This window comes from Lithobates pipiens, unplaced genomic scaffold (assembly GCF_037356315.1).
Source record: "Lithobates pipiens isolate NorthernLeopardFrog02 unplaced genomic scaffold, aLitPip1_a1.2 Scaffold_8, whole genome shotgun sequence".
Taxonomy (NCBI): domain Eukaryota; kingdom Metazoa; phylum Chordata; class Amphibia; order Anura; family Ranidae; genus Lithobates; species Lithobates pipiens.
Window position 1 is genome coordinate 278,831,694 of NW_027507903.1, and position 22,132 is coordinate 278,853,825.

General features: G+C 45.9%; 1 non-coding gene across 1 annotated transcript; it reads right to left on the reverse strand.

Annotated features, from left to right (window-relative positions):
* Positions 1-17,354: 17,354 nt before the first annotated feature.
* Positions 17,355-17,426, reverse strand: TRNAD-GUC (transfer RNA aspartic acid (anticodon GUC)). The gene has a single exon. It is a non-coding gene; the product is annotated as a tRNA-Asp (tRNA).
* Between the last annotated feature and the right edge of the window lie 4,706 nt (positions 17,427-22,132).

Genomic DNA, 22,132 nt, shown 5'->3' on the forward strand with positions numbered 1-22,132 from the left:
GGGTCCTACACTATCCATAGACTAGGAGATGCTGCTTCTCTGAACCATGGGAGCTATACTCCTCTATATGGGAGAACATGAGGTCTCCACCATGACCCAGGTGGTCACTAATGAGAGGTACTTACTGAGGGAGTGGGGTGCTCCATCCAAAAGGATTTGGTCAGAATCCATACAATAGACAAACAAGATATTGGGGGGGCACATCCTAAAAAAATGCATAAAGATGGTGCTGCCATAAGACCATAAATATTACAGCGCACACATGCAAAAGTAACATTTACCTCCAGCAAGGCTTTTTAAAACACCTAGACATTTTCAAAAAAACATTTAAAAAAATGGGGATTTGGTCACACCATATTGCTATATGGTGCTTAAGCCCACTTACTGCAACAAAGTACCCCATGATTAGTGGGTCCTACACTATCCATAGATTGAGAAATCCTGCTTCTCTGAACCATGGGAGCTATACTCCTCTATATGGGAGAACATGAGGTCTCCACCATGACACAGGTGGTCACTAATGAGAGGTGCTCATCCAATCTGGAAACAAAATTACCGACAAGTGGATTGACTACATCTCCAGAATTCATGGCCTTCGCCTACTGTCACAAACCATAAACCAGACCGAGACAGAAGTACAATTAAATTACACTTAATAAAAAGGTAAATAGAGTAAGCACAGTCAAAGCATAGCCAGAGTCCAGTAACCAGATTGAGTAGTCAGCCAGAGTTCAATAACCAGATCGGGTAATCAGCCAGGCCAGAAGTCAGGTATACAAGTGAAGCAACAGCAAGCAGGATAAGGAGCCAGAAGGGATGTCAGCAGGCCAGTCTTTAAAAAGAACCGCAGGAGATGGTTTCTTGTGATGTGACCAAGGCGAAGGCAGAGATAAAGTGAGTTGGACAGCTTTAAGTAGGCAAGTCAGAGGAGCAGGATCAGGAATAGCTGGGTGACTGTGGAGAGAGATGAGAGCTGGCAATTAGCCGACAGCTGAGCAGCCAGCCCAGAGAAGGAACGGCTAAGCCAGCCCTGACATCATTCTATCATGTGCCAGAGACTCCACCTTAATCAGTTCCCAAATTGCTTGATCACTGAGCATCATAATCAGTCAAGGCTAGACTATAAATACATTGGGTTTGATTTTCTAAAGGCAAGTGCACATGGAAGTGCAGTTGCTGTAGATCTGAAGGAAAGATCTAAATTTAGGGGAAGCTCTGCTGATTTCTATCACCCAATCATCCAAAAATTGTGTTTGTTATTGTCCTTGCATGTCCCCCTCAGATCTACAGCGACTGTACTTCCAAGTGCATTTGCAATACACTTACACTTTTACACTTTAGCATTACACACAGCTGAATATGTATGAAGAACACACAAAATGCATTTGTATTTGTGCTACTATATATCTTCTAAGGGCCAACTAACATTGGCAATTTCCAGTCATTCTGTCATGTACAGTTCCCGAATTGCTTGATCACTGAGTATCATAATCTGTCAAAAGTTAGACTATAAATACATTGGGGGTTATTTACGAAGGGCAAATCCACTGCTAGTGCACTTGAAAGTGCATTAGCTGTAAATCTGATGGGTAGATCTGAAGTTAGGGGAAGCTCTGCTGATTTTATCATCCAATCATGTGCAAGCTAAAATGCTGTTTTTTATTTTCCTTGCATGTCCCCCTCGGATCTACAGTGACTTTACTTTCAAGTGCACTTGTAGTGCAAAGTGGATTTGCCTTCAGTAAAGAACCCCCATTGTGTTTCTAACCTCGTTGACTTTGCCAGGTCATACAGTATCTAATATTCTAGGGTATTATGCCAATTACTTGTGCACCATTTGGGTAACCTAGATCAGGAGGAGTCGCCAAACTTTCTAAACAAAGGGCCAGTTTACTGTACTACAGACTTTAGAAGGGCTGGACTGTGGCTATTGAGAATAGAAAAGGTGCTGACATCAGTAGGAAAAAATAATTCCCCATTGTTTGTTTCGTTGGGCGTAATTGTGCCCCATTATTGGTGTAAAGCCCCGTACACACGATCAGATTTTCCGACAGGAGATATTGGATGTCAGGCTTTTGGCGGAAAATCCAACCATGTGTATGCTCCATCGGACAATTGTTGTCGGACTTTCCGCCAACAAATGTTGGCTAGCATGTCTTCAAATTTTCCGCCAACAAATGTGCGTTGTCAGATTTTCCTTCTTGTGTACATAAGTCCGTCGGACAAAAGTCCAAAGTACACATGCTCAGAAGCAGTCGGTCTTGTAATCTAAGGTTTGTAATGGAGAATTAACATTCGTGATGTGGCAAATTATGAAATCTCCAAATGCAGCGCACAATTCTCTTCTTCTTTAATGGGATAATAATGAAGCTGCTTTGCTGGTGATACTGATGGAGTTATTGCAAACATATTTTCAAAGGTTTTTTTTTTGGTTTTTAGTGATATCAAGAATAATAATATTATTATTATTATTTTATTTTTTGTGCAAGTTACCACAACACCATTATCCCCTAGTTTATAAGATCAAAGATACAACTATGTTGGTGTCCCTTGTCAATTTAAAATTTTTGAATAAAACCTGTAAACTCATCCTGAAAGTCTGATATTTTGTGAGCTGCAAAAGGAGCATACCGATCGTTGTTTAATTTGTCATAACACATACTGTACATTCATAACCAACATTGTCCATAGCTACAATATTACCACCTTTGTCTGATGGTTTGATGGTGACATTGTAGTTATTACTGAGATTGGAAAGGGCATGTTGTTGAGATTCGGTTAGATTTTTGGAGCCCACACAGTCAAAAGTTAGGCTCTCAATCCCCTATATTGTACTCTTCAGGAAAGTCCATATACGAGTTTGGTTGCAAAACTTATACTGTATGTCTTTTAGCTAATGGGGAATTGTTCCCTATGTATATCATTTGGAAGAAATGCCTCTTCTAAAGATACTTCCATCTCAGGTGTATATTCAGGGTTCAATTCACTCTCCTGGGCCAGCTATATTAAATCTTTAAATACACAAAACTCTCTCATAGTGGATCCTTTAACAACCTCAGAGGAAGTGGGAGCCTGTTCTGTAAAATGCTTGTCCTTACCTTGTAATACTTAATTTCCAAGCAAATAAGTAAAGCTCTTTCACAAGTTCAAACCTATCAAGATTTTCATGAAGGCAAATGGTTTCCTACCATATTCTGGTTTTAGTGTGTTACTTCCTTTTTACACTTTAGCATCACACACAGCTGAATATACATGATGAACACACAAAAGGCATTTAGATCTGAGCTACTATATGTTTTATAAGGGCCAACTAAGATTGGCAATTTCCAGTCACTCTATCATGTGCCAGATACTCTGCTTTAATCAGTTCACAAATTGCTTGATCACTGAGCATCACGATCAGTCAAGGCTAGACTATAAATACATTGGGGTTGATATACTACGTGGCAAATTATAAAATCTCCAAATGCAGTGCACAATTCTCTTCTTCTTTAATGGGATAATAATGAAGCTGCTTTGCTGGTGATACTGATGGAGTTATGGCAAACAAATTTTCAAAGGTTTTTTTAGTTTTTTTGTGATATCAAGAATAATATTATTATGTTTTTTTTTATTTTTTTTATTTGTGCAAGTTACCACAACACCATTATACCATAGTTCAGTGATGGCGAACCTTAGCACCCCAGATGTTTTGGAACTACATTTCCCACGATGCTTTTGCACTCTGCAGTGTAGTTGAGCATCAGGGGAAATGTAGTTTCAAAACATCTGGAGTGCCAAGGTTTGCCATCACTGCCCTAGTTTATAAGATCAAAGACTTTGTTGGTTTCCCTTGTCAATTTTACATTGTATTTTTGAAAATGTAACTGCCTACTCCCAATCTGTCATTTGAAGTAAAACACATAGCCAAGTATTATTCTCCATGTGCATTAAAAAAAAAAAAAAAATAGACATGCTATCTGCAAATAGAACTTAACCAAAAAGTGCATTCTATGCATCCAAAAATATAGAAAATATACCAAATCAGAGGGGCGGGACCGGAAGTCGACCCTGATGGCTGATTAGTCTCTCCGCTCTCCCGCCAGCCCACGCTATACTGCACATACGGGGACGATCCATACCCATCCTATGGGTAAATCCAGGGCCACCCACTTGTCCACAGCCCGGGGACCATCTGCACCCCCGTCAGGCTCAGCCACGGACCTCCGCTCATTCTTTCCGCCGATGAAGCTCCGCCGATGAAGATCCTCCAAAATGGCGCTATATGCTACCAACGCACCATCCCAGGCTTCGTCGCCAACCTACTGCACGTCTCCCAGCCATCAGTATGGCCCTGAGGACCACGGGACCACCCTGGGGACCTCCGCTGCACCCACTACCTCCGGTGCGGTGAGTCAGATCAGTGCCCCTGCTTCTCACCAGACCACACAGATAGGCTTGAAGCCTGCCATGCTGCCCCTCTCCCCCCTGCAGTATCAAGCCAGCCACATTAAGGGGATGCATCAGCCCCACACTCCAGCGGGCTTGAACCCGCCGCAATTAGACAGACAGACCCCCTCTCCTCAGGACACATACATCTCACCCAGCCTGGGAGATCCCTGATGGGACGTGACATGTCATCATAGCGCTACTGAACGCGGATTTAAAAATCTTCACGAATAACACCAGGAAAGTGATAGACCTGGTTGATGTGGCAAACAGGGAGGGCACGCCGTCCCTGCTTCTTAGTCTGGATGCTGAAAAAGCCTTTGATAGGCTGGGTTGGCCCTTCACGTTTGCCACCCTGAAGCACATAGGGATGAAAGGACCATTTCTGCAGGCCATACGACACCTCTACTCTAACCCAACCTCCGAAGTTAGGACCCCATTTGCAATCTCCTCAACCTTTTCTGTTTCCAATGGCACCCGAAAAGGCTGCCCCCTGTCACTTTTACTATTTGCCCTCTGTGTAGAGCCCTTGGCGGCGTCCATCCGGTGAAACCCGGCCATAAGGGGCATACCGGTTAGGGGCAAGAAATATTACCAAGCGGTCCAGCTGCATGCGGTCGCCTCCTGGTTCACCCAAAGATCTTACAACAAGTGGTCAGAAATTGAAAAACTATGGCTGGCCCCAATACACCCTAACAGCTTGCTCTGGAGTGTGGGTGTGATGGTCCCCTCTACACGTCTACTGGGATCTATGTCCCAGCTGCAATGCCTTTGGCGCAAGCTCTCTAAGACACATACGTTATCATCTGAAAAATCACTCTTGACCTCATTCATCTGCAATCCCAAGGTGCCAGACAGTCTATCCCACTTGATGTCATACCCCTGGACCTCATGAAATCTCTTCAATCTGGGGACCCTGGTGGATCCCAGATCACGGAAGCTACTGCCCTACGCTGATCTCCAGATTAAGTTCAACCTCCCCCATCAGGCATTCTATAGTTATTTACAAATACGCCATTTTGCCCTGACCATCTCACTCGACCTACAATTTTCCCGACCATCTTCCTTTGAAAATGTTATCCTGGCAGGCACGGCCCAGAAAGGATTGATCTCAGATATCTACAAAATAATCAACGCATTCCCTATGGAATCTAAAGGTAAATATGCGTATATGCTTAAATGGTAAAAAGCCCTTGGTGAGGAAATTACTATGGAGCAATGGCGGGTGATATGGTCACAGGCCTCCAAAAGCTCCATATGCACCCTATACAGGGAAAATGCATACAAAATCCTTTTTTTTTTTTTTTGGTACATGACCCCAGACGTCCTCCACGCCATCTACCCCCAACAGCTGCTGGTGATGTATGTCGTCCAAGGGCACTCTCTTCCACATTTTCTGGCAGTGCCCCCGGATAGTTCCTTTTTGCAAGAAGGTTCAACAACTTCTAGCCCGTCTCCTAGACATGCAATTCACCCTGACCCCCAAAACCTTTTTGCTAGGTATACCCCAACCTCGACTCTCGAGAGCCCAAAAAAAACCTCTCCCGACATGTCTTAACGGCTGTACGCTGTCTCATTGCCCTAAATTGGAAAAAGACACAACCTCCTACCCCTGGTGCTCTTTATGCTAAAATTAGGGATGTGGAGCTGATGGAGAAGATGACCGCCAGGATGCAAGACAGGTTGGAAGCGCACGATGTAGTGTGGAATCCCTGGAACCTCTGGGAGGACCGGTGTGGTAAAATTTCATGCGACTCCATAAAATTTCCTCACCCCGTCACTTCCGGTGAGGCTCCGTCACTCTAACAGCTGACGGCGGGCCTTTACTGCGCATGCGACAAGTCCGTGATCTGAACGGCGCATGCGCAAGATCGTAAGTTCAGCGGTGGTTAAAAATTATAGACAGAGAAATGCTGGATGAATCTTAAGTGGTGGTGAAAAATCATACTCAAGTGGGCGGAGACTTGCGGGTGGGCGGGCGGAGCTAACGATGGCTTTATTATATCATCGGCAGCACCAATATGTATATATTTGTATATATTTATTAAAGCTGAACAATAAGCAGTGTATTTATTAAAGCTGAACAATTAGCAGTGTATTTATTAAAGCTGAACAATAAGCAGTGTATTTATTAAAGCTGAACAATTAGCAGTGTATTTATTAAAGCTGAACAATAAGCAGTGTATTTATTAAAGCTGAACAATAAGCAGTGTATTTATTAAAGCTGAACAATTAGCAGTGTATTTATTAAAGCTGAACAATTAGCAGTGTATTTATTAGGCTGCTTTCACACTGGGGCTGTGAGGGCATTAGCGGTAAAGCACCGCTATTTTTAGCGGCGCTTTACCGTCGTTTTAGCGGCGGTCTGCGGGCGCTAGCGGGGTGGTTTTAACCCCCGCTAGCGGCCGAAAAAAGGGTTAAAACCACCCGCAAAGCGCCGCTGCAGCGGCGCTTTGCCGGTGGTATTGCTGCGCTGTCCCATTGATTTCAATGGGTAGGAGCGGTTTAGGAGCGGTGAATACACCGCTCCTTCACCGCTCCAAAGATGTGGCTAGCAGGACTTTTTTCACTGTCCTGCCAGCGCACCGCTTCAGTGTGAAAGCCCTCCGGCTTTCACACTGGAGTGACAGGGGCCGGTTTTTTTCAGGCGCTACACAGGCGCTATTTTTAGCGCTGTAACACCTGAAAACCACCCCAGTGTGAAAGGGGCCTTAAAGCTGAAGAATATGGGCACAATATTGGGGACAGTGTGTGCGTTTGGGGACAGTGGCTGCATTTGGGCACAGTGGCTGCGTTTGGGGCACAATGTCTGCGTTTGGGGACAGTGTGTGCGACAGTGTCTGTATTTGGGCACAGTGGCTGCATTTGGAATGATCACAGTCAATTGCGTGGTAAACGACCAATGGCTGTTTACCAGCATCAGTGGCGAGCAGTGTTCCCGGGAACACGCTGCCACCAACGTGCCCGCGCAGAGCGTGCCCGCGATTGCCGTGCAGATGTGGGGCGGCCACCAACGTACACGCGCAGAGCGCGCCCGCGATCACCATGGAGAGGTGGGGCGGCCACCAACGTACACGCGCAGAGCGCGCCCGCGGTCGCCGTGGAGGGGTGGGGCGGAACCATCTGTGATCACGCGGTAAACAGCCTCATGGCTGTAATGTGATGTGATGGGAGTGTCCTGTGATGTAATGGGGGGCCTAGGCCTGATGTGATGGTAACCAAGGCCTGATGTGATGGGGGGGTCCTGTGATGTGATGGGGGGTCTTCTGATGTGATGGGAGTGTCCTGTGATGTAATGGGGGGCCTAGGCCTGATGTGATGGTAACCAAGGCCTGATGTGATGGGGGGTCCTGTGATGTGATGGGGGGTCTTCTGATGTGATGGGAGTGTCCTGTGATGTAATGGGGCCTCGTCCTCATGTGATGGGGACCAAGGCCTGATGTGATGGGGGGCTCCTGTGATGTGATGGGGGTCTTCTGATGTGATGGGGGTGTCCTGTGATGTAATGGGGGCTTAGGCCTGATGTGATGGTAACCAAGGCCTGATGTGATGGGGGGTCCTGTGATGTGATGGGGGGTCTTCTGATGTGATGGGAGTGTCCTGTGATGTAATGGGGCCTCGTCCTCATGTGATGGGGACCAAGGCCTGATGTGATGGGGGGGTCCTGTGATGTGATGGGGGTCTTCTGATGTGATGGGGGTGTCCTGTGATGTAATGGGGGCCTAGGCCTGATGTGATGGTAACCAAGGCCTGATGTGATGGGGGGTCTTCTGATGCGATGGGGGGGTCTTCTGATGTGATGGGGGTCCTGTGATGTAATGGGGGCCTAGTCCTCATGTGATGGGGACCAAGGCCTGATGTGATGGGGGGGGTCCTGTGATGTGATGGGGGTCTTCTGATGTGATGGGAGTGTCCTGTTATGTAATGGGGCCTAGTCCTCATGTGGACGTGTGATGTGTTGCCCTGAGTTGCTAGGTCACATGGCTAGCTTCTATCCCAGGGACATCTGGCTGCTAGGCTGCCTGAGGGACATTGTGGGAGAGCAGCGTAGGGTTGGGACTTACAGCTTGTAGTCCAACCAGAAGCAACAGTGCTCCTGTCTGGGAAAACAAGCTGCGGTCGGGAGGTAAAAAGGAACAGCTGTCGCCACAAAGGGACCATACACCGTGGTACCAGAGACCATTGTGAGTAACTAAAGCCATTACCCAAGCAGTCTTCTCACTAACCAGAGATGCTGAAGTGGGAAAACTTGAGTTAGTGCCAAGCCAGGGACCTATCTGAGGAGACGCTTTGAGAGCTCCTTTGAGTGCTGGTCACCTGAGAAGGTCGGAGATGCTACACTGTATCCAAATTAAATTTTTATCATTTTTTTCCCACAAACAGAGCTTTCTTTTGGTGGTATTTGATCACCTCTGCGGTTTTTATTTTTTGCTAAACAAATAAAAAAAAGACATAAAAGTTTTCTCCTTCACTGATGGGGCTGCAGTGACGGGTACTGATAAGGCCACACTGATGGGCACTGATGAGGTGGCACTGATGGGCGACACGGATGGGCACTGATAGGTGGCACAAATTGGCACTGATAGCTGGCAAGGATTGGCATGGATAGGCGGCATGGACGGGCATGGATAGGCGGCACAGATGGCCATGGATGGTCACTGATAAGCGGCACTGTATTGTATTATATAGTACTGATGGATGCCAATCAGTGCCAAACAATAATGCATACCAATCAGTGATGCCCATTGTGGGCACTGATTGGCATCCATTGTGGGCACTGACTGGCATCCCTGGTGGTCTAGGGGGTGCATACCTGGTGCTGGGCATCCCTGGTGGTGTCCCTGGTGGTCCAGTGTGGGCATACTCGGGGGAGGCTGCAATGATAATCGATCAGCACAGACCCCCCCCCCCCCCTGTCAGAGGAGCAGCCAATCGGCTCTACTTGCGTCTGACAGACGCAAGTGAGGAAAAGACGATCAACGTCTCTTCTTATTTACACTGTGATCAGCCATGATAGGACACGGCTGATCATGTGGTAAAGAGTCTCCGTCAGAGGCTCTTTATTGAGATCGTAGTTGCGGGGTGTCAGACTGACACACCGCAACAACGATCGCCGCGATGCACGCCCCCGGGGGTGCAAAGTGGATCAAAATCACGAGGACCTCATATGGCGCCCGGTCAGGATTTTGAAACCACTTTGCCGCTGTCATTTTGCTATAGGCCAGGCGGCAAAGTGGTTAAGAGACAATAAATCTCTGTGCATTAAAAAAGTGTCTAGTGCCCATCAATTCTTTTTGCACTGCACCCAACTTGCCTTTTAACCCACTCTACACAGAAGGATGTCAGCTGTCCCTAACTCTTAAAGTCACCAATATGCCTCCAAGAGCCCAGGACTCTACTACAAGAGGAAAGAGCGCTACACAGAAACCCAGGTATTAGTACAAGTACCACAAGTAGGTGAGGAATCTTTGGAGTGTGGCACAGTGCACACACTCCTAAACACTAAAAACTTCCTAACAGCAGCATCAGCCACACTGTGATGTAATGGGTTCTTGATACACCAGCTAGTTGCATTGATCGAAAAACAATCATGATTTTTGACCATCTGACCCCCGGAACAGTACGCCCTTGCTTCGCTGTTACAAGTCTCCTATTACTGGACAATAGGGGTGCAACGGATCCAAAAAACTCACGGACCGGATCGTTCCTCGGATCTGAGTCACAGATTGGATCAGTTTTCGGATCAGCCAATAATAATTGAATTTGCAAAAACCTGTTTAATGTGATTGTAGCCGTATTAGTGCAATTGTGACAGAGAAAATTGAGTACTGTCCGTGATACTTTTTTTATTTGCACTAACATACAATTTTTCAGGACAAGCTTTCGGGGTATGTCCCCTTCTTCAAGGTCCAAGCAGTACTGATTTACAAATTTTTAAAAATTTGTAAATCAGTACTGCTTGGACCTTGAAGAAAATTTGTAAATCAGTACTGCTTGGACCTTGAAGAAGGGGACATACCCCGAAAGCTTGTCCTGAAAAATTGTATGTTAGTGCAAATAAAAAAAGTATCAAAAACCTGTTAAAATTCCACCACAACATAGTCCCCACTGTAATATATATCTCCCCCACTGTAATATTGGCTGAGCATGGCTGGGTACGGCTGGCTACCGCCGAGTATGGCTGGATATTACAGGGTATGGCACAGTATTTGCTGGGTACGGCAGAGTATTGGCTGGGTACGGCAGAGTATTGGCTGGGTATGGAGGGATGGCTGTGACTGCACTTGTCACAGAGCAGTTCTGTGGACACAACAGATGCAGCCTGCAGCGCTGCTGCCTTCCAATTTCTCCCCTCCACTGTACAGATCAGTACACAGAGGGGAGAGAGGAACTGGCGTCACTATGACGCCAGTTTGTTTACAAGTGATCACTCCGTCATTTGACGAAGCGATCACATTGTAAATGGGTGCACCAAGATGGCCGCCGCTACGGAGCTAGGCCGAAGCCACGGCCTTTCCTAAGGCCGAGGCTGCCAGGGCACTCCGCGGATCGTGGCGTGTGCTGATCTGAACAGGGTGACCTGTTCGCATCACGGATCGGTGATGATCCATTGCACCCCTACTGGACAATGCAAGTGCATTCCCTTCCCCCATCACATCAGGCCTAGGTCCCCATCACATGAGGACTAGGCCCCCATTACATCACAGGACCCCCATCACATCAGAAGACCCCCCATCACATCACAGGACCCCCCATCACATCAGGCCTTGGTCCCCATCACATGAGGACTAGGCCCCATTACAGCCATGAGGCTGTTTACCGCGTGATCACAGATGGTTCCGCCCCACCCCTCCACGGCGACCACGGGCGCGCTCTGCGCGTGTACGTTGGTGGCCGCCCCACCTCTCCATGGTGATCGCGGGCGCGTTCTGCGCGTGTACGTTGGTGGCCGCCCCACATCTGCACGGCAATCGCGGGCGCGCTCTGCGCGGGCACGTTGGTGGCAGCGTGTTCCCGGGAACACTGCTCGCCACTGATGCTGGTAAACAGCCATTGGCCGTTTACCACGCAATTGACTGTGATCATTCCAAATGCAGCCACTGTGCCCAAATACAGACACTGTCGCACACACTGTCCCCAAACGCAGACATTGTGCCCCAAACGCAGCCACTGTGCCCAAATGCAGCCACTGTCCCCAAACGCACACACTGTCCCCAATATTGTGCCCATATTCTTCAGCTTTAAGGCCCCTTTCACACTGGGGTGGTTTTCAGGCGTTACAGCGCTAAAAATAGCGCCTGTGTAGCGCCTGAAAAAAACCGGCCCCTGTCACTCCAGTGTGAAAGCCGGAGGGCTTTCACACTGAAGCGGTGCGCTGGCAGGACAGTGAAAAAAGTCCTGCTAGCCACATCTTTGGAGCGGTGAAGGAGCGGTGTATTCACCGCTCCTAAACCGCTCCTACCCATTGAAATCAATGGGACAGCGCAGCAATACCACCGGCAAAGCGCCGCTGCAGCGGCGCTTTGCGGGTGGTTTTAACCCTTTTTTCGGCCGCTAGCGGGGGTTAAAACCACCCCGCTAGCGCCCGCAGACCGCCGCTAAAACGACGGTAAAGCGCCGCTAAAAATAGCGGTGCTTTACCACCGACGCCCTCACAGCCCCAGTGTAAAAGCAGCCTAATAAATACACTGCTTATTGTTCAGCTTTAATAAATACACTGCTAATTGTTCAGCTTTAATAAATACACTGCTAATTGTTCAGCTTTAATAAATACACTGCTTATTGTTCAGCTTTAATAAATACACTGCTTATTGTTCTGATTTAACCACTTGCCGACCGTCGCACGACGATGTACGTCCATTTTTTGAAGAGGGATATCTCGGTAACGGCAGCAGCTGCTGCCACAACCGAGGTGTCCATCTCTTCAGGCGGCGGTCGGCTGTACAATAACGGTGGTCTCCGCGGCGGATTCGCCGCGAGATCACCGCTATCGGCGGCGGGAGAGGTGCCACCCCCCCTCCCGCCGCCCTCCCGCACCTTCCGCCGCTTACCGGAGCCGTCGGTAGCGGCGGAGGCGATCGGGTCCTTCACTCTGCTGGGCATAGAGACAAGTGAGGCTAAGATGGCCCCCACTCGTCTCTATACCATAGGAGGGCGGAAGCGACGTCAAAACGTCACTTCCGCCCATACCTCTTAAAGGTATATTTTTTTTTTTAAATGTCAGATTTTCTTTTTTTTTTTTTGTTGCATTTTAGCCCAAATATGAGATCTGAGGACCTTTTGACCCCAGATCTCATATTTAAGAGGACCTGTCATGCTTTTTTCTATTACAAGGAGAATTTATTGACTACAGACATGAATGTTCAATCTGGTTTACACTTGATGTAGTTACATTTGACTTTACTTTCTTTTTTTTTTATTTGTCTTTTATATGGTTGCTCCTTCCTCTTCTCACTCCGCGATGTTAGTTGTGTCACAATGAATTTATGCTGTATCCTCATGATCCTGCATCTGCTTGTCTTAAGTGTAATGCAAAATACTGAATAAAAAGTTATTTGATAAAAAGAAAATATACCAAATCAAATCATTATTCAACCAAAAAAAAAAATGTCAAAGCAATAACTCCAAGGCCAATAATAAATAACATCTCCTCCAATTCCGCAACATGTCTGGTTGACGAATGAACGTTCAGAAATTAACTGAAAAGCACGAAATGAAAAACGCAAAAAGAAAAGCGCGAATCAACACCAAACTTCTACTAACACAAAATTAGCAGAAGGAGCCCAAAGGGTGGAGCAATAATTCTAGCCCTAGACCTCCTCTGTAACGCAAAAAATGCAACCTGTAGAATTTTTTAAATGTCGCTTATGGAGATTTTTGAGGCTAAAAGTTTGACGCCATTCCACGAGCGGGCGCAATTTTGAAGCGTGACATGTTGGGTATCAATTTACTCGGCATACCATTATCTTTCACAGTATAAAAAAACATTGGGCTAATTTTACTGTTGTCTTATTTTTTTATTCAAAAAAGTGAATTTTTTCCAAAAAAAGTGCGCTTCTAAGACCGCTGCGCAAATACGGTGTGAAAAAAAGTATTTCAATGACCGCCATTTTATTCTCTAGGGTGTTAGAAAAAAAACAATATAAAATGTTTGGGGGTTCTAAGTAATTTTCTAGCAAAAAAAACTGTTTTAAACATGGAAACACCAAGTCCGAAAAAGAGGCCTGGTCCTTAAGTGGTTAATAAATACACTACTTATTGTTCAGCTTTAATAAATACACTGCTTATTGTTCAGCTTTAATAAATACACTGCTAATTGTTCAGCTTTAATAAATACACTGCTTATTGTTCTGATTTAATAAATACACTGCTAATTGTTCAGCTTTAATAAATACACTGCTTATTGTTCAGCTTTAATAAATATATACAAATAAATACATATTGGTGCTGCCGATGATATAATAAAGCCATCGTTAGCTCCGCCCGCCCACCCGCAAGTCTCCGCCCACTTGAGTATGATTTTTCACCACCACTTAAGATTCATCCAGCATTTCTCTGTCTATAATTTTTAACCACCGCTGAACTTACGATCTTGCGCATGCGCCGTTCAGATCACGGACTTGTCGCATGCGCAGTAAAGGCCCGCCGTCAGCTGTTAGAGTGACGGAGCCTCACCGGAAGTGACGGGGTGAGGAAATTTTATGGAGTCGCATGAAATTTTACCACACCGGATCTAAACAGATGTGCGAGACCACCCTGGTGACCAGCCCTCTCTATTCTTTTCCCTTTTCTTCCCCTCTTTTCTTTCCTTTCTTCTATTTCTCTGAGAGTACTCTTGCAACTCTCCCTCCTATGCATACATCTCTGAAGACTGCTTTATGTTGCCTAGATACAGGTTCCCTAGCTGGAAACTGTCGATTGAGGATCTGAGTAACTGGGATCAGGGGAGAATTTATTGACTACAGACATGAATGTTCAATCTGGTTTACACTTGATGTAGTTACATTTGACTTTACTTTCTTTTTTTTTTATTTGTCTTTTATATGGTTGCTCCTTCCTCTTCTCACTCCGCGATGTTAGTTGTGTCACAATGAATTTATGCTGTATCCTCATGATCCTGCATCTACTTGTCTTAAGTGTAATGCAAAATACTGAATAAAAAGTTATTTGATAAAAAGAAAATATACCAAATCAAATCATTATTCAACCAAAAAAAAAAATGTCAAAGCAATAACTCCAAGGCCAATAATAAATAACATCTCCTCCAATTCCGCAACATGTCTGGTTGACGAATGAACGTTCAGAAATTAACTGAAAAGCACGAAATGAAAAACGCAAAAAGAAAAGCGCGAATCAACACCAAACTTCTACTAACACAAAATTAGCAGAAGGAGCCCAAAGGGTGGTGCTAAAGAGCTGAAAAACCACGTAGTAGGTTTATTACGTCACTACGTCCATAATTGTTGGTCAACATTTGTGTGACCGTGTGTATGCAAGACAAGTTTGAGCCAACACCCTTCGGACAAAATTACACGGTTTTGTTGGCGGAAAGTCTAAATGTGTACGAGGTATAAGTGGGAGGAATTGTGCCCCATCATTTGTGTCATTGAGGGGAATTATACCCCATCATTGATTTCAGTGGGTACCATCGGTGGGGGTAATTATGCCCTATTTTTGGTATCAGTGGATATAATAGTGCCCAAGGCACTAAAAGCCAGCAAAGGGCCACATCTGACCCCGGGCTGCAGTTTGGAGATCACTGAACTAGATAAACCATAAACCACTGATACACATAAACTGCATGTGAGCTTTGACCTAATGGTAGTCATTAACAAACTGTAATTCAATAGTAACCAAAAAGGTTGTGTTTGAGCCACTCAGGCTAAGAAAGGGTGCTAGTCCCGGTACACTGCTGTGCAGGTAGGGGAGGGAGCCCCGGCTCCAAACATCAATGTGTAGGACCATAGATGTAATTTAAGCTGCACATCAATGCAAGCCCGCTCGTGATGGTATGTGGCAACCTCAGCCTGGGCACCTGTCAGGCCACGCCCAACACGTTTCACTCCGCCCCTCAGAGCTTAATCATGGGGAACACACATTGGGGGCGTGGCCTGGCAGGAGCCCAAGCTGAGGTTGCCACACAACATCATGAGTGAGCTTTCTTTGTTGTACGGCTTAAAGGACATCTATACTCCTGTAATTCAATGGTAGTTACACATAAGGTACTCCTGAGCCATGACCCAGTGTAAGCTGAACACACTTCCGACAACGCATGGAATGCTTGGGCAGTGATGTCACCCATAGGCTTACGATGGGGTAATCCGTTGTTGGCTGTCCCTCCTCTCCCCTAAAGCTGGCTTGGGAGATCACGTGACCAGACTAGAGCACCCTCAGAATAGGTAGTATACGCACCTTCCTTTAAATGGATAGTTAGAACAGGAGTTAGAAGGGGGGTGTTAGCAGGTTTAGGCATAGGTAGGAAAAGCCTGGACTTTCACTTTAAAATTTGCAGTCTCTAATCACTGGCATGAAGCTTACTTTGTATATATTGTTTACTCTGTAAATAGTATTGAAAGGGGATCTTCAGACCCCTCCCCCCACCACCGACACCAGTAAAGAAAAAAATACTGTAGCTGCTGACTTTTATTAAAAAGATACTCGCTGGTCCAGAGATCCAGTGCTGTCCTCACCTGAGCCAGTTCTTCGCTGGTCTTCGGTTCCTTGGCACTGGCATGTTTACTAAGGGAAGCCAGATGTGATTTTTTGTAGTTTCACATCCAGCTTCCCAATGGCCTTCTGGGACCTGTGACGTGTACCAGAGCGCTGTGGGCAAAACGGAGGGGGCTAAACTGGGAGCGAGTACCTGTCAAAACTAAGGTACTGATCCTCCCAAAAGATAAATATGAGCACAAGTGGTAGAGGAGAGGGGGAAGATTGGGTGAAGTTCCGCTTTAAATATGGGAATGTCAGCAAATTATAATAGGAGATTGTCAGTTATGTAAGATAGTAATTAAAAATTGCACATCTATCTAGGTAATTGAGGACCCTGTTGTATGTCGTATATCAGGTGATTTCGTTATTTGTGATGTTATAAATGTCTGTCCATGGATAAAGGATATAGGTGTTGTATGGTCACAAATGAGAGCTTGGTAAGTCTACTTATGTTGTATTTAAAGGTTCATTCACGCTAGTGGTCGGTGGGGAATACAGTGCAATAAAACCCTACGTTGGAGCCTTGCTTTCGCCACCCCCCCCGTTACCCCCGTTAGTTAGTTAGTTGCAGCTAGGGGGTATACACATGCTTTGTGGCCGCATAAAAAAAAAAAGAAGATATACCGCATGTCACTTTTGATGGTTGTAGTGCCCACCAAACATGACCCATTTATGTGAACAAAACCGCTCTGCAAGCATCCGCAACCAACTACGTGCAATGGAAGCAATTATGCACACTAGTGCAGGGTTCAAGGGGTTAAAGCCTGTCAAATGCTCTCTGATGAGTGATCCAAACGTGGATCACTCTTCGGAGACAAACACAGTGTGAACAAGCCCTAATGTACTTCTCTTTACATGCATATGGATCAGTTCAGAGAACAAATTAAATGCACTGACATATACAGTGTGAATTACACCATTTATATTACAATACATGCATTTACATGTGTCTGGAAATTCCTAGAAATGCATGTCTATTGTTCAGTATGGAACCTCATAATTTACAAAAAATCACAACTGAGATTTTGTTTGCAGTTGAGACCAATGAAGACTTGGCTCTTCAGGTTTCAATGGAATGTTAGGTATTATAGAAACAGCAAGCCTTCTATAAGGTAAATGAAGCACACTCTGTAGCTCAAATTATATTATAGTTACGCTTTATTTTATCAATTAGTGACAATAAAAAAATGTTATAAATAAAAAAAAAATTGTGCCTCCCCGTCGGGGAATCGAACCCCGGTCTCCCGCGTGACAGGCGGGGATACTTACCACTATACTAACGAGGAATTGCATGTATAGTTTTCCGAGTAAAAATCCCACATCCTGTTCGTAGTGATTTCATCGATCAATGTTTGTATTATCTGGTCAGAAGTGTAGTATTTGATAAATATGTAGAATCGATTTTATTGATACTTATTCTATTCTAGAACGCCCTGATTGTTTATTCAGTCTATAGCCTGTCTGACCTCCAGCCGTGTGTCACCAGAAGCAGCTCACCACCACCAGCCAGCTCAACCTGGACTTCAGTAGAAGAGTCTTCTCCAGTGTCCTGATCTCTACTACACACACCTAGATCTATACCCAATCACTGCTCGGTGCACCTAGATCTATTCCAGATCTCTGCTACACACACCTAAATCTATTCCAGATCTCTGCCACACACACCTAGATCTATTCCTAATCTCTGCTACACACACCTAGATCTATTCCTAATCTTTGCTACCCACACACCTAGATCTATTCCTGATCTCTGCTACCCACACACCTAGATCTATTCCTAATCTCTGCTACACACACCTAGATCTATTCCTAATCTTTGCTACCCACACACCTAGATCTATTCCTGATCTCTGCTACCCACACACCTAGATCTATTCCTGATCTCTGCTACCCACACACCTAGATCTATTCCTGATCTCTGCTACCCACACACCTAGATCTATTCCTGATCTCTGCCACACACCTAGATCTATTCCTGATCTCTGCCACACACACCTAGATCTATTCCTGATCTCTGCTACCCACACACCTAGATCTATTCCTGATCTCTGCCACCCACACACCTAGATCTATTCCTGATCTCTGCTACCCACACACCTAGATCTATTCCTGATCTCTGCTACCCACACACCTAGATCTATTCCTGATCTCTGCCACACACCTAGATCTATTCCTGATCTCTGCCACACACACCTAGATCTATTCCTGATCTCTGCTACCCACACACCTAGATCTTTTTCTGATCTCTGCCACACACCTAGATCTATTCCTGATCTCTGCTACACACACCTAGATCTATTCCTATTCACTGCTAGGCGCACCTAGATCTATTCCTAATCTCTGCTACCCACACACCTAGATCTATTCCAGATCTCTGCCACACACACCTAGATCTATTCCTGATCTCTGCCACACACACCTAGATCTATTCCTGATCTCTGCCACACACACCTAGATCTATTCCTAATCACTGCTAGGTACACCGAGGTCTACTCCGGATCTCTGCTACACACACACCTAGATATATTCCTGATCTCTGCTACCCACACACCTAGATCTATTCCTGATCTCTGCTACCCACACACCTAGATCTATTCCTGATCTCTGCTACCCACACACCTAGATATATTCCTGATCTCTGCTACACACACCCAGATCTATACCTAATCACTGCTAGGTACAACGAGATCTATTCATGATCTTTGCTACACACACCTAGATCTATTCCTGATCTCCGCTTCACACACCTAGATCTATACCTAATCACTGCTAGGTACACCTAGATCTATTCCTGATCTCTGCTACCCACACACCTTGATCTATTCCTGATCTCTGCTACACACACCTAGATCTATTCCTGATCTCTGCTTCACACACCTAGATCTATACCTAATCACTGCTAGGTGCACCTAGATCTATTCCTGATCTCTGCTACACACACCTAGATCTATTCCTGATCTCTGCTAGGTACACCTAGATCTATTCCCAATCACTGCTACACACACCTAGATCTATTCCTGATCTCTGCTACACACACCTAGATCTATTCCTAATCATTTCTAGGTACACCTAGATCTATTCCTGATCTCTGCTACATACACCTAGATCTATTCCTGATCTCCACCACATCCACATAGATATATTCATAAGCTCCACCACATGCACCTAGATCTTTTCCTAATCACTCCTACATACACCTAGCTCTATTTCTGATCTCTGCCACATCCACCTGGATCCTGGCCTAAATACTGCTGCGTGCACCTAGATCTATTCCTGATCTCCATGGACCAAGATCTATTTTGAATCACTTCTACATACACCTAGATCTATTCCTGATCTCCACCACATCCACCTAGATCTATTCCTAATCACTGCTACATACACCTAAATCTATTCCTGATCTCTGCTACAAACACCTAGATCTATTCCTGATCACTGCTACATACACCTAGATCTATTTCCAATCTGTACTAAATCCACCTAGATCTTTTCCTGATCTCTACTACATCCACCTAGATCTTTTCCTGATCTCTGCTACATCCACCTAGATATTTTCCTGATCTCTGCTACATCCACCTAGATATTTTCCTGATCTCTGCTATGTTTACCTAGACCTATTCGTGATCACTGCTACATACACCTAGATCTAGTCCCAATCTGTACTACATCCACCTAGATATTTTCCTGATCTCTGGCATCCACCTAGATCTTTTCCTGATCTCTGCTATGTGTACCTAGATCTAAACCTGATCACCGCTACATACAGTACACCTTGATCTATTCCCAATCTGTACTACATCCATCTAGATCTATTCCCAATCTGTGCTACATCCACCTAGATCTATTCCTGATCTCTGCTACATACACCTAGATCTCTGTTACATACACTGAGATCTATTCCCAATCCGTACTACATCCACTTGATCTCTACTACATATAACTACTGTAGATCTATTCCTCATTTCTGCTGGCATACACTTAGATCCACAGTATTTCTGATCTCTGCTAACATATGCTTAGATCTATTCCTGATCACTGCTGACATGCAACTAGATCTATTCCTGATCTGTTCCAGCATATGCCTAGGTCTATTCCTGATCTCTTCCAACATACACCAAGATCCAGAGCTAGCCCTACCATGGGTCATGCTGAGTCCATTGGACCCAGGTGAAACTTTGAGAGCGGTGGCAAATTGATGCCCAAGATTTTTTTCCGAGCAGTTTTGTGTATCATCCAGGGGCGGACTGGGCCAGGGTGACAACTGCCCCTCGGGTCGTCTGCTGCCCTGTAAAAAGGTTGCCCTGCTCCCTTTAACACGCATACTCATAGTTTCCAGGTGCGAGGACACACACAGTCTAACACCGGCTGGTAAACACCCCAGCACACATGAAGAGCTCAGGTGTGTGCGCTGTCGGGGACGGGATACCCACAGGAGACAGAGACCAATGCTAATTGCTAATCCTAAAATAAAAAGACAAAGAAAGTAAAAACAGGATAAATCATAATCCCGCTGTGAAGCACACCCGTGGATACATGTTCATTTATCCCCTATACACTGTATCTTTTTATTTCAGATTAGGTCCCCCCCACTTGGAAGCATATTTGGCTACATTTATGTTTGTTGTATTTTTTTGTTGTAATGATTCCTTGATTCACACACAGATATGGACTTTCATTCAAATATTTTACTCAGTTTCTGTGTTCTGTAGTTCTGTGTGACAGGGCACAAAGGGTGTCCATCATTTTTTCTAGTAGTGTCTCTTGATCTGCTGAATGACCAAATGTTGCATAACCTGTCATGCTCAAAAATTACTATACTACCCTAGCCCGCCTCATACTACCCTAATTTGCCCCTATACTGCCCTAGCAGGGGCGTAACTATAGGGGGTGCAGCAACCGGGCCCTGTGATGCAGGGGGCCCATGCAGCTCCCTCTACATATGGCCGGCAGCAGCATAGGCAGCTAGGGGTACCAGTGCACCATGCACACTGGTGGCTGGAGGTGGAAGGTGACTAGCAGAGCTCCATGCTCGACTATCGCACTGGCTGCTCTTTAGTTGTGCATTCCCCGCATGACCTGTGTCCTCAGCCGGCTCCTCAGAGTACCCCTCTCCTGCTCCATGCATTGCCGCTCAGTCCCCCCCCCCCCCTGAGTCCGGCCCACACTGCACTGCATACTTCTCCCGGGTAAACAAACTTTTAGCACACAGATGCAGTGCAGCCCTATGAGAGCTGGCTCCCCGGAGGACACTGTAGGCTTGTCTGCCAGCCCCCCTCCACCCCCGTCATACACAGATGATGAAAGGTCTTTCTGGGAGATATGCCGATCGCCCGTCCAGCACACTGGATGGAGCCCAGGCCAACATGGATGAGTCCGCAGCCTACAGCTTGGTCATGGTGAGTGAGAGGACCCCACACACCATTACATACCCCCTCCATCTCCCCCTGGGGACAGGGACCCCTTCTCACTTGGGGACAGGGACCCCTTCTCACCTGGGGGCAGTAACTTCATCTGCCCTGGAGAAAAGGACCTCATCTCTTCTGGGGACGGGGGCCCCACCCTGCCTAGGGACAGTCCCCCAATGGGGCACCTAAAAATAAATAATAAAAAAAAACGACTGATACCAGTGGTGGAACTACAGGGCTCACAAAGGTCATGCCTGTGACCACGCCCTGGAATTCCACCGCCAGACTCGGAGGGAAGGGCCCTGGCTGGGATTCAGGGGGGCCCTTCATGGTTTCTTGCATCGGGGCCCTGAAGGTTCTAGTTACGCCACTGTTCCCTAGCCTGTCTATATACTACCCAGTCTGTCTATATACTACCCTAGCCTATCCATATAATACCCTAGCCTGTCTACATACTACCCTAGCCTGTCTATAATCTACCCTAGCCTGTCTATATAATACTCTAGCCTGTCTATATAATACTCTAGCCTGTCTATATACTACCATATTCTGTCTGTATACTACCCTAGCCTATTTACTACCCTAAC